The sequence below is a fragment of the Solanum tuberosum genome, unplaced genomic scaffold (assembly GCF_000226075.1).
Source record: "Solanum tuberosum cultivar DM 1-3 516 R44 unplaced genomic scaffold, SolTub_3.0 scf00031, whole genome shotgun sequence".
Taxonomy (NCBI): Eukaryota; Viridiplantae; Streptophyta; class Magnoliopsida; order Solanales; family Solanaceae; genus Solanum; species Solanum tuberosum.
In genome coordinates this window covers 34819-50175 of record NW_006238957.1, presented here as the reverse complement: position 1 = coordinate 50175, position 15357 = coordinate 34819, and positions in this window count along the sequence as shown.

The following is a 15357-nucleotide window of genomic DNA, read 5'->3' as shown; positions in this document are numbered from 1 at the left end:
CTAGGAAAAAATATTTGAGGATAGTTTAGTCATTTAGGGGTCTTATCCAAGGATTGTTAAACCTTGGATTAGTTATCCCTTCCTTTTCTAGGGATAAAATAAGACCTTGTATGAGGTATAACTAATCCATGTATTAGGTTAAATAAAGTAACCAAACAATGTTTTTGTTGGACTAAATTTTAATCCATGGACTATTTTGATTAATACCTCCTACCAAATGGGTCCTCAGTCTCCTTTGGTCGGTTAATAAGTTGTCTCGAAATTAATTTTTTTGAAATATATTATTACAAGATTATTGTTTTATTTTTAATGTAAAATAAAATTAATATTATAATCTCGAGGTAATTAAGTTTATTTTACCAAACATGAAATATACTTATTTCAATTAATTAATCTTTATCCTTTGTACTAAACGAACCTTTAGGGGTAAGGATATGAATTAGCATACCAAATCAAAAATTTTGTATCATGATTTAACATCTATGGTAATTGATATAAATTATGATATTCCTTCTGTTTCGAATTGAGTGCATGTTTCGACTTGATACGAAATTTAAGAAAGTAACGATTTTTTTTAAATCTTATGGTATAAATTACAGGTCTGTCAAATGTACTAAAATATCTTTTAATCTTGTGGTCTTAGACATGTTATGCGAAAAGTTAGAATTAAAAAATTGCTAAAAATGAAAGATCCATTCTTTTTTTAAATGGACTAAAACGGAAAGTAAGTCAAACAAATTGAAACAGAAAGAGTATATATTTTAAATTTTTTGGTATCTAATATAGTATATGATATACATTTTTAAATTTTTTGATGTTCAATATGGTATTTGGTATTTATAAGTAAAATATCGAAATATTGAATATTGTATTGAAATATAAAATTACATAAATAATTCATAGATATTATTATTATTATTATTAAAAGCTTCTATTATCTGGGTCCGCCCTCATCCACGGGGTAATCCAATGGGTAATCCAACGGATCTCTTTGACAGCCTTCTAATAACCTGCCTGGGTGACCTACATCTGACCTCAGTCCTAACTATTCAAATCGTCTTCATAATAGACACAAACGCCATCTACTTATAGTAACTTAGTATGATACAGTTCAACACAAGTAGCTTAGCCTATCATTTAGGCTAAATGCATAAAGGAATACAAAATATAAGAGAAATAATACCTGGAGACGAGCTCCAAACCCACTGATGAACAAACCAAACTGAAAGCTTTTATTCAAACTTCGAGAAACTTACAAAATATTACAAAGAGAGAGAGAGCGGAGGAGGTTCTAAAACCTGCCTCTTAACTAAAACTTACATCCTCTTATATAGAGGTTGGAAACTCAGAACTAATAGAAATGATGACCCACAATCTTTACAATGGCCAATAACAAAGAGATAAAGTCGACAAACAAATGTGGCCTTCTCCACTACACCATGTGGCCGACATGACTTTTGGCGTTCACTTTATCTTTATTAAAGATGCTTTCTTCTTTATTAAAGTCTTCTGTCGTATTACCCCTATTATTTAATTATGTGGGGCCTTCGTTCACGTTTTCCCTTTGCCTTTGCAGGTGGCTTTGTCGGAGGATTCCTCCACTTGCTCTTGGAATATTTTGAAAAGAGCATCAATATCAATTTCTTCAGTGCTATGATCACTCTGGGCTTCTCCCGCCATACGTGCCTCATCATCTTGATTGGTGTGACTTCCTGATGTCATGGAAATATCATCTCCTATATCTATATCAAGATTTTTTATTAAGTCTTTCTTGACTTCTTCCATGTATAAGGCGATAGCCTCTGACCTAGATATTATTCCCTTCTTCATGTGAAGTTTCCGTGCAATTTGTTTAAATGGACTAAGAACATCTTTTTGTGGTTTAGATATCTCCTGGTCATGGTATTTATTAATTGAATCATTTATTAAATCTAGAATTTCCTGGCCATGGACCTTGCCTTCTAGATCTTTGTTTATTAACTTGCTCCAGAACTTAGTATAAAAAGTTCGTTGTAAACATGGGAATCCCTCAGAAGTATTATTAACTTCTACATTCCATTTCATAATCCATGGAATTGAAAATTCTATGAAAAAGTACATTACAGACGTTCCTTTGAAGAAGATATTATCTCTCTCCATGCTTATAAGCTTAGGGGATATGTCTAACCATTTGGAATATAATTGCTTGTGTTGCTCTGGAAGGATTTTTATTGAAGGACCTTATGAAGTCCACCATTTACAAAACCAATTTGGGATTGGCTGTGTAAAGACATTAGAACAAATCTTTATAAACCATCAATGCTTTTTATTAGCTTTCTCATATAACAGAGCTTTATTAAAGCTGTCAACGTAATCCCAGTAATTGTATTTTACAACGATCTTTTGCTCAGGATGGATATAATCCATTTCCTTTAAGAGGACTATTCCCCATTCTTCTGGAGTAAGAACTTTCTTTATAATAATATTTGAAAAGTTATAAAATTTTCTAGTATTAGCAGGGTAAAAATGCTGGAATTCTGCTGACCCTGTTGCTGAGAGTATTATCTCATAGTGCATCCTGTATTTATACGCAGTTGTAGTATAACAAACTAAATCTAAATACCTGGCCATTAGCTGCCACGAATCATGTTTCCATCACAAATCATTGTTTTCTAAAATAAGTATAACTTCTTTTTTTATCATTCATATCAAACACTTCCGTGCTTTCTTCATCCACTAATATTGTGGAATAAGTTGGAGGAGTATTATCCTTTTCTTGTTTGGATTGCATAAAATCCATGAATTCCTTGTACATAAGATGGTCTGAATTAAGACCACTACCACTTGTAGAAGCAATATTTGCTGCTACTAATTGTTTATTTCCTTGTTGAGCGAGGATATGACCTCCTCTTATTGTGCCTTGTCCTCTTCCCCTCCTTGTAGATAGGGGCCATGACGGTCTCATCCTGAAAGATAAATAATTCATCAGTTTAAGTATTCTCTTGTAAGAAAATCAGGAAGGCTATTATCTTCGTCTTTTTTGTATTGAATATCAAAATCAAAAGGTGCTAATAAAGCTTGTCATCTTGCAAACATTTGTTTAGAACCATCATGTTTACAATTTTTATTAAACATAAACTTTGCCGATTGGCAATCAAGTTTTATTAAAAACTTCTGATTGTAGAGATCTCCTTGAAACTTAAGCACACTTTTCACTATAGCCAAAATCTCTTTTGCTACAATGGCATAGTTCTTTTGGGCATTGTTCCATTTACCAGAGTAGAACTGAATAATATAATGATGTTTATTATCCGAACAATATTGTGTAAGAATACCACCATATCCTAAATTCGACGCGTCTGTTTCCACTATTCTCCCAATTTGGGTTTGCCAAAGTAAGACATGGAAGGTTTTTAACCTTTGTCTTAATTTTCTTAACTTCAGTATGATCATTTGGCCAAGCTTTTGGATTGTTCTTAAGCCTGTCATATAATATAGTCGTATCAATGGCTAAGTCCTTTATAAAAGGGTCAACATAATTTAGACTTCCAAGAAATCTCTGCAGCTGCGTCTTGTTAGTAATAACATCAGGAAACTTAGAAGCAAATTCAATACTTCTGTTGATGGGACTAATATTCCCTTTCTCAATATGATGACCCAAAAATCTGACCTTAGTTTGAAATAAAGCTATTTTGGGAGCAGACAAAACCAAACCATTTTGGATAATTATTTTCTTAAATAAATCAAGATGTTTAAAATGAGTTTCTATATTTTTTGAAAATACCAAAATATCATCTATGTAAACTATATTGAAATTACTATATGGCATGAAAATATCATTCATAATTTTTTGAAATTCTGATGGAGCGTTCTTTAAACCAAAAGGCATAACGTTCCATTCAAATTGACCCATAAGGACATTGAAAGTTGTTTTAAACCTGTCAGACTCATCAATTTGAATCTGCCAATAACCTGATTTTAAATCAAACTTAGAAAATATGATAGCATCATAAACTTTGTCTAATAAATCCTTTTTATTTGGGATAGGGTACCTGATCCATCGCAATGCTTTATTAAGCGGTTTATAATTGATGACCAACCTAGGGGCACCTCTTTCTTGTTCAGCGTGCTTATTAACATAAAAAGTTGTACAAGACCATGGAGACTTGGAATGCCTTATAAGGCCTTTATGAAGCAAAGACTCAATCTCTGTTTTGCATAATTCCAGATAACCTGAGTTCATCTGGCAGGGCCTTGCTTTTGTAGGAATATTCTCCTCAATAAAGTTATCCTCATATGGGAGGCTAACAACATGCTTCTTTCTATTCCAAAGAGTATTTGGATGATATCTGCATATATCAAGGGAGAACTGATTCTGTAATATAGCAATCTTATCCTGTAGTTTATGATTTTGGAGAATATTATCAATCTCAACGCTATTGATTTCCCCTTTGATAAAATTGACCTGATTATTTTTTAAAATCATTTTCGAGGTTAATTCATTAATCATCCTCGTAAAAGGTTTAGTAATAAATTCTAAAATAAACGGTTTATTATTCCAAGTACCAATAATTTTTTCAGTAGCCCAATAAGTAAGTGGAAAAATATCATTTATAAAAGGTACTCCCAAAATAATTTGGTTAGTGATATCTTTTACCAAAATGAAGCTTTGAGGAACACAATTTTTTCCCTTGCAAATAAAAGTTTTAGGCAATTTAAATTCAATATTCATTTTATTACCATTTTCAGATCTTAAGCTATGAGTAGTTTTATGAAAATACCTCAAAGGGATAAGTCCTTCTTGGATACAATTTAAATCAGTTGCACTATCAATGAGAGAAATAAATTCTTTTTTATAATTGGAATCTATGAGAAGAGTAATTTTCATATAAAACTTTTGAGAAGTAAAAGCTTTTAAACTTGGTAAAAAATCACCTTTGGTATTACCAAAATTCAGGTTTTAAAGAAAATCGAGGTTATTACTCTCTCCTTCATATGAAGATGATGATGCTGAGTTATTATTCAAATCCTTTCGAGTCTCAAAGCTATCAAGTCGAACTTCTATGATGACATTCTTTTCTTTGAGGTGTTGAATGTCCTCTTTGAGATTATTAATCTCTTGTTTTAGATCATTGATCGTAGTAGGAGAACTTATAAGTTTCCTCCTTTCTAGTAGAAGATTTTTTACTTCTTCCATGGTATGTGAACCCTCTTTGGTCGGAATCTCCTCTATAATATGATTCTTAGAGGTAGATGCAGTATTACTGATTTTATCAATAATCTGGGCTCTTATCTCCGGATCCTTTACCGTTTGTAAGAGCTCTATGATCCTGTCATTATCAATGACATTGATACTCAGTTCCTTAAACTGGGAATATATCTTATAAAGATCATATTCTTCCCCTTCCTTGTCACACTCCAAACCCTATTGACATGGTAAGCAATCATCTTCTGAAGACATATAATCTTCTTGGTGAAGCGCTTTGAGATCTTCACTTGTAGAGGATTCCTTTTGGCTGCTATATCCTGAATCAGATTTTCCTGAATCAGAATTAAGCATTATCTTATAAAGAGAATCTTTAAGATTATCCTCCATGTCAAGGCTTTTGATCTTTTCCTTGACTCTGCAATCTCTTGCGTAATGGCCAAATCTTCCACATTTGTGGCAGGTATCTGACTTGTCATACTTGCGTTTAGATTTATAAAAAAAAAATTCGCTTTTTGTTCCTTCAGCTCTTCTTTCTTTTCTTTCAATTATTTTCCTCTTTCATTCTTTATAATCTTTTTTGGAAGATCTATTTTTGGAAGAATGCTTCTCCTTTTGCTTCTCTTTTCTATCCTTAGAAGCAATCTTAGGAATATCTAGAGCGAATTGTTCATAGAATTCTCCCAATTGTTGTCTTTCATTAAGACGATGTCTTTTGATCTGTTGATTCAACTTGATCTCATTGCATAAAGAGAGTCCTTCCTGCACACAAGCACTTATTAGTTTGCCATAAGTATAATCATCATAGTTAATATTATGTCCTTCACCTCTGAGAGTTTTTCTAACTCTTTTAGCAAATAAGGCCGGCAATCCATCAATAAATTTGGATTTCCAATGAGTGCTTTTACACTCTGGCAGCTCCATGACTCTACAAAGAAATACATCCTTGTAAAACCTAAATGATAAAAGAGTCATACATTTGAGGTTTTGTAGTAAGGTCCTGATGGTTATACTATTATCTGACCATCTTCTTGAGAATTGTTCAATAATATTAAGAACTAAAGTATAAACAACATTTTGGGTAACCTCCTGTCCCTCCTGTTTGACTGCTTGGAGAATAGTATCTCTTTGTCATTGATTGAGATAATTATCCCACCAACCTTTCAATTGGCCTGTAAATCCTGCCGTTATCATATCTGCAATAGTCTTATCATTATTCTTGTTAGTCTTACAGATGGTGCTATACATCAACATTCTATGCACAATTGTATAACTCTACAAAGAAATACATCCTTGTAAAACCTAAATGATAAAAGAGTCATACATTTGAGGTTTTGTAGTAAGGTCCTGATGGTTATACTATTATCTGACCATCTTCTTGAGAATTGTTCAATAATATTAAGAACTAAAGTATAAACAACATTTTGGGTAACCTCCTGTCCCTCCTGTTTGACTGCTTGGAGAATAGTATCTCTTTGTCATTGATTGAGATAATTATCCCACCAACCTTTCAATTGGCCTGTAAATCCTGCCGTTATCATATCTGCAATAGTCTTATCATTATTCTTGTTAGTCTTACAGATGGTGCTATACATCAACATTCTATGCACAATTGTATAAATCTGTCTATCTGTATAGCCATCAATATTCCATTCATAGATTTCTTTTCCATTATAACTATTAGTTATAATATGTCCATGCTCTTCCATGAGCTCGTCTTGGGGAGTAGGTCTAGGATAGTAGTACATCCTTTGAATAGGTTTTCTGGCATATTTTTCTGAGATTTTATTTATCTAATAAAAAAACTCCATATTACGACTACTTTCTTCTCCAGAAAGACCATTAACCTTTAGAGGTTTAAGGTTATTACCTTTGAAAGTCTTTTCCATGAAATTCTCTAGATCAGAGAAGTCCTTTAGCTTGAAATTCTCAATTTCCTGGGGAGGCTGAATGTTGGGTTGAGCAATTTTACCTTTACCTTTAGGATCGGAACTGAGTTGAGCAAGAAATTTATCAACTTTATCATAAAGAGAAGCAATATGCTCACCTAATATGCTGATATAAATATTTGCATAATTATGAATGCTTAATCATAACATTTATATGCTGTGTAGTAACTAGAGCAGTATTATCTTCAAACAATTTTGAAAAAGCATTAAAATGCACCGTCCGATCATCTTTATTAATTTGAAAAGATTGTAATGGGGGGAAAACTGATTTAGTAATTTCTCCATTACTTAAAGTAAAATCTCTTTCAATCATAGAGATATAGTTATAAACATGCTTACTCATAAACCAAGGAACAAAAGCAATCAAAACATTTTGTCTTGATTCAATAAGATCCTTATAAAATTCTTCCTGAAAACTCTTTTGTTCTTCTTTATTAAAATTTCTGAAGAACCATTTTCGGAAAGGTTTCCATCTAGATTTCTGAGATTCTTTCGAAATCTTTTCTCTTGCCGGTGATCCCGAACTAAAATCAATTTGATTTGTAGACATCATAAAACAATTTATGTTGATAACCCATTTGGGAAATTCATTTCAGATTCAATAATATCAAGATCTGAGCTGGGCCTAGGAATAGGTCTAGCAATATTATCTTTATCAATTTTTATATTATCACATCTATAATTTTCTCTAATCTGAGAAGTAGATGCTCTAGAAGGAACCTGTACAATATAGTCAACAGGAGATATATAAGAAGAATCAGATCTAGTCAATCTAGAAGACATGCTTTGACTATCAATTCTGTTATGTAGAATAATTGAATCAGAAAATTTTATTTTTACAGTTCCATCATTCAACTGTTCAATTTCTGAAACTTCAGCATTATTATTATTTTTATGAAGGGCTGCTCCCTCAATAACCCATTCTTGTGGAAAATCAATCTCTTCCCACTTAATAGGTCTTCTAGTAACCACCTTAGACTTCCCAAAATTAGTTTCTATTAAAATAGTTTCATTTTTGAAATCAATCATTTTACACATAGTATTTAAAGTGTGTAAAAGTTTATAATAAATTCTATAACAGATGCACACCACTTCAGTACCAGGCAAATAATCATAACAATGAAGTTTAACATTTAGCATAAGGGAACTTAATGAGTTCTCATCTTGGAAAGAAATCTGCAGGTTAGGGTAAGCATTAAAATAAACTGGTCCATATGCCAGACTAGTCTGAATAGTTCCTATAAGGAACTTCTTCCAGTTATGATTTCTACCATCACGTAAAGCTGCTATAAAACTTTCTGGTAGTCCTATTAAAGTAAGGGCTTGAATGCCACCTGTACTAAGCCAATATGCATAAATCTATAAATATCCTTATAAGGGGCCAAATCATTTTCAGCTAATAATCTAAAAGTCTGATGATCACTATCAATAGTAATAGTTTCTTCTGTGGTTTTAACCACCAGTTTGAGACCAAGTTTCTCAAAAGTTTCCATATGATATCTAATACGTGGTGGTATCTTAAGGATAGTCCAGTTATTAAGTAGATCTAGATGTTGCGGTATATCATATTCCTCTTTTCTACTGTTTTTAACAGTAGACCTTCCTCTTTTGATATTCATAAGTAAACAGTGTGTTGAACTATACCACCTATAGCTACTAAAAGTCCATGGCTCAAAATAAATATGGATCGTACAGTATACTTAAGGATCTTTTACAAAACATAAGCAATCCTGGCAATAGTTAATGAAAGCTTCTACTATTCGGTTGAGTAAAGACATTAGAAGAAATCTTTATAAACCATGAATGCTTTTTATTAGCATTCTCATATAACTGAGCTTTATTAAAGCTATCAACATAATCCCAGTAATTATATTTGACTGCGGTTTTCTGTTCAGGGTGGATATAATCTCTTTCTTTTAAGGGGATCATTCCACATTCTTCAGGAGTTAAAACTCTTTTTCTAATAATTTTGGAAAAGTTATAAACTTTTCTTGTATTAGCAGGGTAGAAATGCTGAAATTCTCCTGACCCTGTGGCAGAGAGCATCAACTCATAGTGCATCCTGTATTTATACGTAGTTGTAGTATAACAAACTGAATCTAAATACCTGGCCATTAGTTGCCATGGATCATGTTTCCACCATAAATCTGTGTTTTCTAACAGCGGTATAACTACTTTTTTATCATTTTGGTCAAACACTTCTATGGACTCTTCGTCCACTAGAATTGTGGAATAGGTTGGAGGAGTATTATCCATCACCTGTTTGGATTGCATAAAGTCATGAATTCCTTATTCATAGGATGGTCTGTATTAAGACCGCTACCGCTTGTAGTCGCAATATTTTTCGCTACTAATTGTTTATTTCCTAGCTGAGAGAGGAAATGACCTCCTCTTCCTCCGTCTGCATCACGTCCTCTTCCCCTCTGTGAAGAGGGCCATGAAGGTCTCATCCTGCAAGAGAAACAATTATTAGTTTAGGTATTCTCTAGTAAGAAAATCAGGCAGACTATTATCTGAACCTTTCTTATAATGAATCTCAAAATCAAATGGAGCTAATAATGCTTGCCATCTTGCAAACATTTGTTTAGAAACATCATGTTTACATTCTTTATTAAACATAAATTTTGCCGCTTGGCGATAAGTTTTTATTAAAAACTTCTGATTATAAAGATCGCCTTGAAATTTAAGAACACTTTTCTCTATAGCCAAAATTTCTTTATCTAAAGTGGCAAAATTCTTTTGAGCTGCGTTCAATTTTCCTGAGTAGAATTGGACGATAAAATGTCGCTTGCTATCAGGGCAATATTGCGTAAGAACACCACCATATCCTAAATCTGATGCGTCTGTTTCAACCGTCTTCTCCCAATTTGGGTTTGCCAAAGTAAGACATGGAAGGTTGTTAACCTTTGTCTTGATTTTCTTAACAGCTTCCGTATGAGCATTTGACCAAGCTTTTGGATTGTTCTTAAGCCTATCATATAGTATAGCTGTATCAATGGCTAAGTCCGGCTGTTCACTCAATAACCCATTCTTGTGGAAAATCAATTTCTTCCCACTTAATCGGCCTTCCAGTGACAACTTTAGATTTCCCAAAATTAGTTTCTATTAAAATAGTTTCATTTTTAAAATCAATCATTTTACACATATGATTTAAAGTGTGTAACAGTTTATAATATATTCTATAACAAAGGCAAACAACTTTAGTGCCAGGCATATAATCATAACTATGAAGTTTAACATTAAGCATTAAAGAACTAAGAGAATTATCATCCCGCAAAGAAATCTGTAAATTGGGATAAACATTAAAATAAACCGGTACATAAGTTAGACTAGTTTGTATTGTCTCTATAAGGGATTTCTTCCAATTATGATTTTTACCATCTCTTAAAGTTGCTATAAAACTATCAGGTAGACCTCTTAAAGTGAGGGGCCTAAATGCTACGTGAACCAAGCTGATATGCATAAATCTATAAATATCCCTATAAGGGGCTAGATCATTATTAGATAATAATCTAAAAGTCTAGTGATCATAATCGATAGTAATAGTTTCTTCTATGGTTTTAACCACCTGTTTGAGACCAAGTTTCTCAAAAGTTCACATCTGATATATAATACGAGGAGGTATCTTAGGAATAGTCCACTTATTAAGTATATCTAGATGCTGCGGTATATCATATTCCTCTTTTCTACTATTTTTAACAGTAGATCTTCCTTTTATGAAATTCATGAATAAAAAGTGTGTTTAAATATATCACCTATTGCTACTGAAATCCCATGGCTCTGATACCGAAATGAATGCGGATCGTAAAATATACTTAAGGATCTTTTACAAAACATAAGCAATCTTGGCAACAGTTAATGAAAGCTTCTACTATTTGGCGAAGTAAAGACATTAGAAGAAATCTTTATAAACCATGAATGCTTTTTATTAGCATTCTCATATAACAGATCTTTATTAAAGCTATCAACAAAATCCCAGTAATTATATTTGGTTGCGGTTTTCTGTTCAAGGTGGATATAATCTCTTTCTTTTAAGGGGATCATTCCCCATTCTTTAGGAGTTAAATGCTGTATTAGCAGGGTAGAAATGCTGGAATTCTCCTGACCCTATGGCTGAGAGTATCATCTCATAGTGCATCCTGTATTTATACGCAGTTGTAGTATAACAAACTAAATCTAAATACCTGGCCATTAGTTGCCATGGATCATGTTTCCACCGTAAATCTCTGTTTTCTAAAAGAAGTATAACTTCTTTTTTATCATTTTGGTCAAACACTTATGTTGACTCTTCGTTCAATAGAATTGTGGAATATGTTGGAGGAGTATTATCCTTTATCTGTTTGATTTGCATATAATCCATGAATTCCTTATACATATGATGGTCTGTATTAAGACCGCTACCGCTTGTAGTCGCAATATTTGTCGCTACTAATTGTTTGTTTCCTAGCTGAGAGAGGATATGACCTCTTCTTCTTCTGACTGCATCGCGTCCTCTTCCCCTTCGTGAAGGGGGACATGAAGGTCTCATCCTGCAAGAGAAACAATTATTAGTTTACGTATTCTCTAGTAAGAAAATCAGGCAGACTATTATCTGAACCTTTCTTAAAATGAATATCAAAATCAAATGGAGCTAATAATGCTTGCCATCTTGCAAACATTTGTTTAGAAACATCATGTTTACAATCTTTATTAAACATAAATTTTGTCGCTTGACAATCAGTTTTTATTAAAAACTTCTGATTAGAAAGACCTCCTTGAAATTTAAGAACACTTTTCACTATAGGCAATATTTCTTTAGCTACAGTGGTATAATTCTTTTGAGCTGCGTTCCATTTTCCTGAGTAGAATTGGATGATATAATGTCTCTTGCTATCAGGGCATTATTGCGTAAGAACACCACCATATCCTTAATCTGATGCATTTGTTTCAACCGTCTTCTCCCAATTTGGGTTTGCTAAAGTAGGACATGGAAGGTTATTAACCTTTGTCTTGATTTTCTTAACAGATTCCGTATGATCATTTGACCAACTTTTGGATTGTTCTTAAGCCTATCATATAGTATAGCTGTATCAATGGCTAAGTCCGATTGTTCCCTCAATAACCCATTCTTGTGGAAAATCAATTTCTTCCCACTTAATCGGCCTTCAAGTGACAACCTTAGATTTCCCGAAATTAGTTTCTATTAAAATAGTTTCATGTTTGAAATCAATCATTTTACACATAGGATAAAAAGTGTGTAACAATTGATAAAATATTCTATAACAAATGCAAACAACTTTAGTGCCAGGCATATAATCATAACCATGAAGTTTAACATTAAGCATTAGAAAACTAAGAGAATTATCATCCTGCAAAGAAAACTGTAAATTGGGATAAGCATTAAAATAAACCGATCCATAAGCTAGACTAGTTTGTATTGTCCCTATAAGGGATTTCTTACAATTATAATTTCTTCCATCACGTAAAGTTGCTTTAAAACTTTTAGGTAGACCTCTAAAAGTAAGGGCTTAAATGCCACCTGAACCAAGCCGTTATGCATAAATATGTAAATATCCCTTTAAAGGGCCAGATTGTTATTAGATAATAATCTAAAAGTCTGGTGATCACTATCAATAGTAATTGTTTCTTCCGTGGTTTTAACCACCTGTTTAAGACCAAGTTTCTCAAAAGTTCCCATCTGATATATAATACGAGTAGGTATTTTAGGAATAGTCCACTTATTAAGTAGATCTAGATGCTGCGGTATATCATATTCCTCTTTTCTACTATTTTTAACAGTAGATCTTCCTTTTATGAAATTCATGAATAAACAGTGTGTTGAACTATATCACCTATAGCTACTAAAAATCCCATGGCTATGATACCAAAATAAATACGGATCGTATAGTATACTTCAGGATCTTTTACAAAACATAAGCAATCCTGGCAACAGTTAATGAAAGCTTCTACTATTCGGCGAAGTAAAGACATAAGAACAAATCTTTATAAACCTTGATTGCTTTTTATTAGCATTCTCATATAACAAAGCTTTATTGAAGCTATCAACATAATCCCAGTAATTATATTTGACTGCGATTTTCTGTTGAAGGTGGATATAATCTCTTTCTTTTAAGGGGATCATTCCCCATTCTTCAAGAGTTAAAACTCTTTTTATAATAATTTTGGAAAAGTTATAAAACTTTCTTGTATTAGCAGGGTAAGAATGCTGAAATTCTCCTGACCATGTGGCTGAGAGTATCATCTCATAGTACATCATGTATTTATACGCAGTTATAGTATAACAAACTGAATCTAAATACCTGGCCATAGATCATGTTTCCACCGTAAATCTGTGTTTTCTAAAAGAAGTATAACTTCTTTTTTATCATTTTGGTCAAACACTTCTGTTGACTCTTCGTCCACTAGAATTGTGGAATAGGTTGGAGGAGTATTATCCTTCATCTGTTTGGATTGCATAAAATGCATGACTTCCTTATATATAGGATGGTCTGTATTAATACTGCTATCGCTTGTAGTCGCAATATTTGTCGGTACTAATTGTTTGTTTCCTAGCAGAGAGAGGATATGACCTCCTCTTCCTCCGGCTGCGTCGCGTCCTCTTCCCCTCCGTGAAGGTGGCCATGAAAGTCTCATCCTGCAAGAGAAACAATTATTAGTTTAGGTATTCTCTAGTAAGAAAATCAGGAAGACTATTATCTGAACCTTTATTATAATGAATATCAAAATCAAATGGAGCTAATAATGCTTGCCATCTTGCAAACATTTGTTTAGAAACATCATGTTTACAATATTTATTAAACATAATTTTTGCTGCTTGGCAATCAGTTTTTATTAAACACTTCTGATTATAAAGACCGCCCTGAAATTTAAAAACACTTTTCACTATAGACAAAATTTCTTTAGCTATAGTGGTATAATTCTTTTGAGCTGTGTTCCATTTTCCCGAGTAGAATTGGACGATATAATGTCTCTTGCTATCAGGGCAATATTGCGTAAGAACACCACCATATCTTTAATCTGATGCGTCTGTTTCAACCGTCTTCTCCCTATTTGGGTTTAGCAAAGTAGGACATGGAAGGTTGTTAACCTTTGTCTTGATTTTCTTAACAGCTTCAGTATGATCATTTGACCAAGCTTTTGGATTGTTCTTAAGCCTATCATATAGTATAGTTGTATCAATGGCTAAGTTCGGCTGTTCCCTCAATAACCCATTCTTGTGTAAAATCAATTTCTTCCCACTTAATATGCCTTCTAGTGACAACCTTAGATTTCCCAAAATTAGTTTCTATTTAAATAGTTTCATGTGTGAAATAAATCATTTTACACATAGGATTTAAAGTGTGTAACAATTTATAATATATTCTATAACAAATGCAAACAACTTCAATGCCAGGCATATAATCATAACCATGAAGTTTAACATTAAGCATTAGAGAACTAAGAGAATTATCATCCTGCAAAGAAATCTGTAAATTGGGATAAGCATTAAAATAAACCGGTCGATAAGCTAGACTAGTTTGTATTGTCCCTATAAGGGATTTCTTACAATTATGATTTCTACCATCTAGTAAAATTGCTATAAAACTTTCAGGTAGACCTCTTAAAGTAAGGGGGTTAAATGCCACCTGAACCAAGCTGATATGCATAAATATATAAATATCCTTATAAGGGGCCAGATTGTTATTAGATAATAATCTAAAAGTCTGGTGATCACTATCAATAGTAATTGTTTCTTCCGTGGTTTTAACCACCTGTTTGAGACCAAGTTTCTCAAAAGTTCCCATCTGATATATAATTCGAGGAGGTATCTTCGGAATAGTCCACTAATTAAGTAGATCTAGATGCTGCGGTATATCATATTCCTCTTTTCTACTATTTTTAACAGTAGATCTTCCTTTTATGAAATTCATGAATAAACAGTGTGTTGAACTATATCACCTATAGCTTCTAAAATCCCATGGTTATGATACCAAAATAAATACGGATCGTATAGTATACTTCAGGATCTTTTACAAAACATAAGCAATCCTGGCAATAGTTAATGAAAGCTTCTACTATTCGGTGGAGTAAAGACATTAGAAGAAATCTTTATAAACCATGAATGCTTTTTATTAGCATTCTCATATAACTGAGCTTTATTAAAGCTATCAACATAATCCCAGTAATTATATTTGACTGCAATTTTCTGTTTAGGGTGGATATAATCTCTTTCTTTTAAGGGGA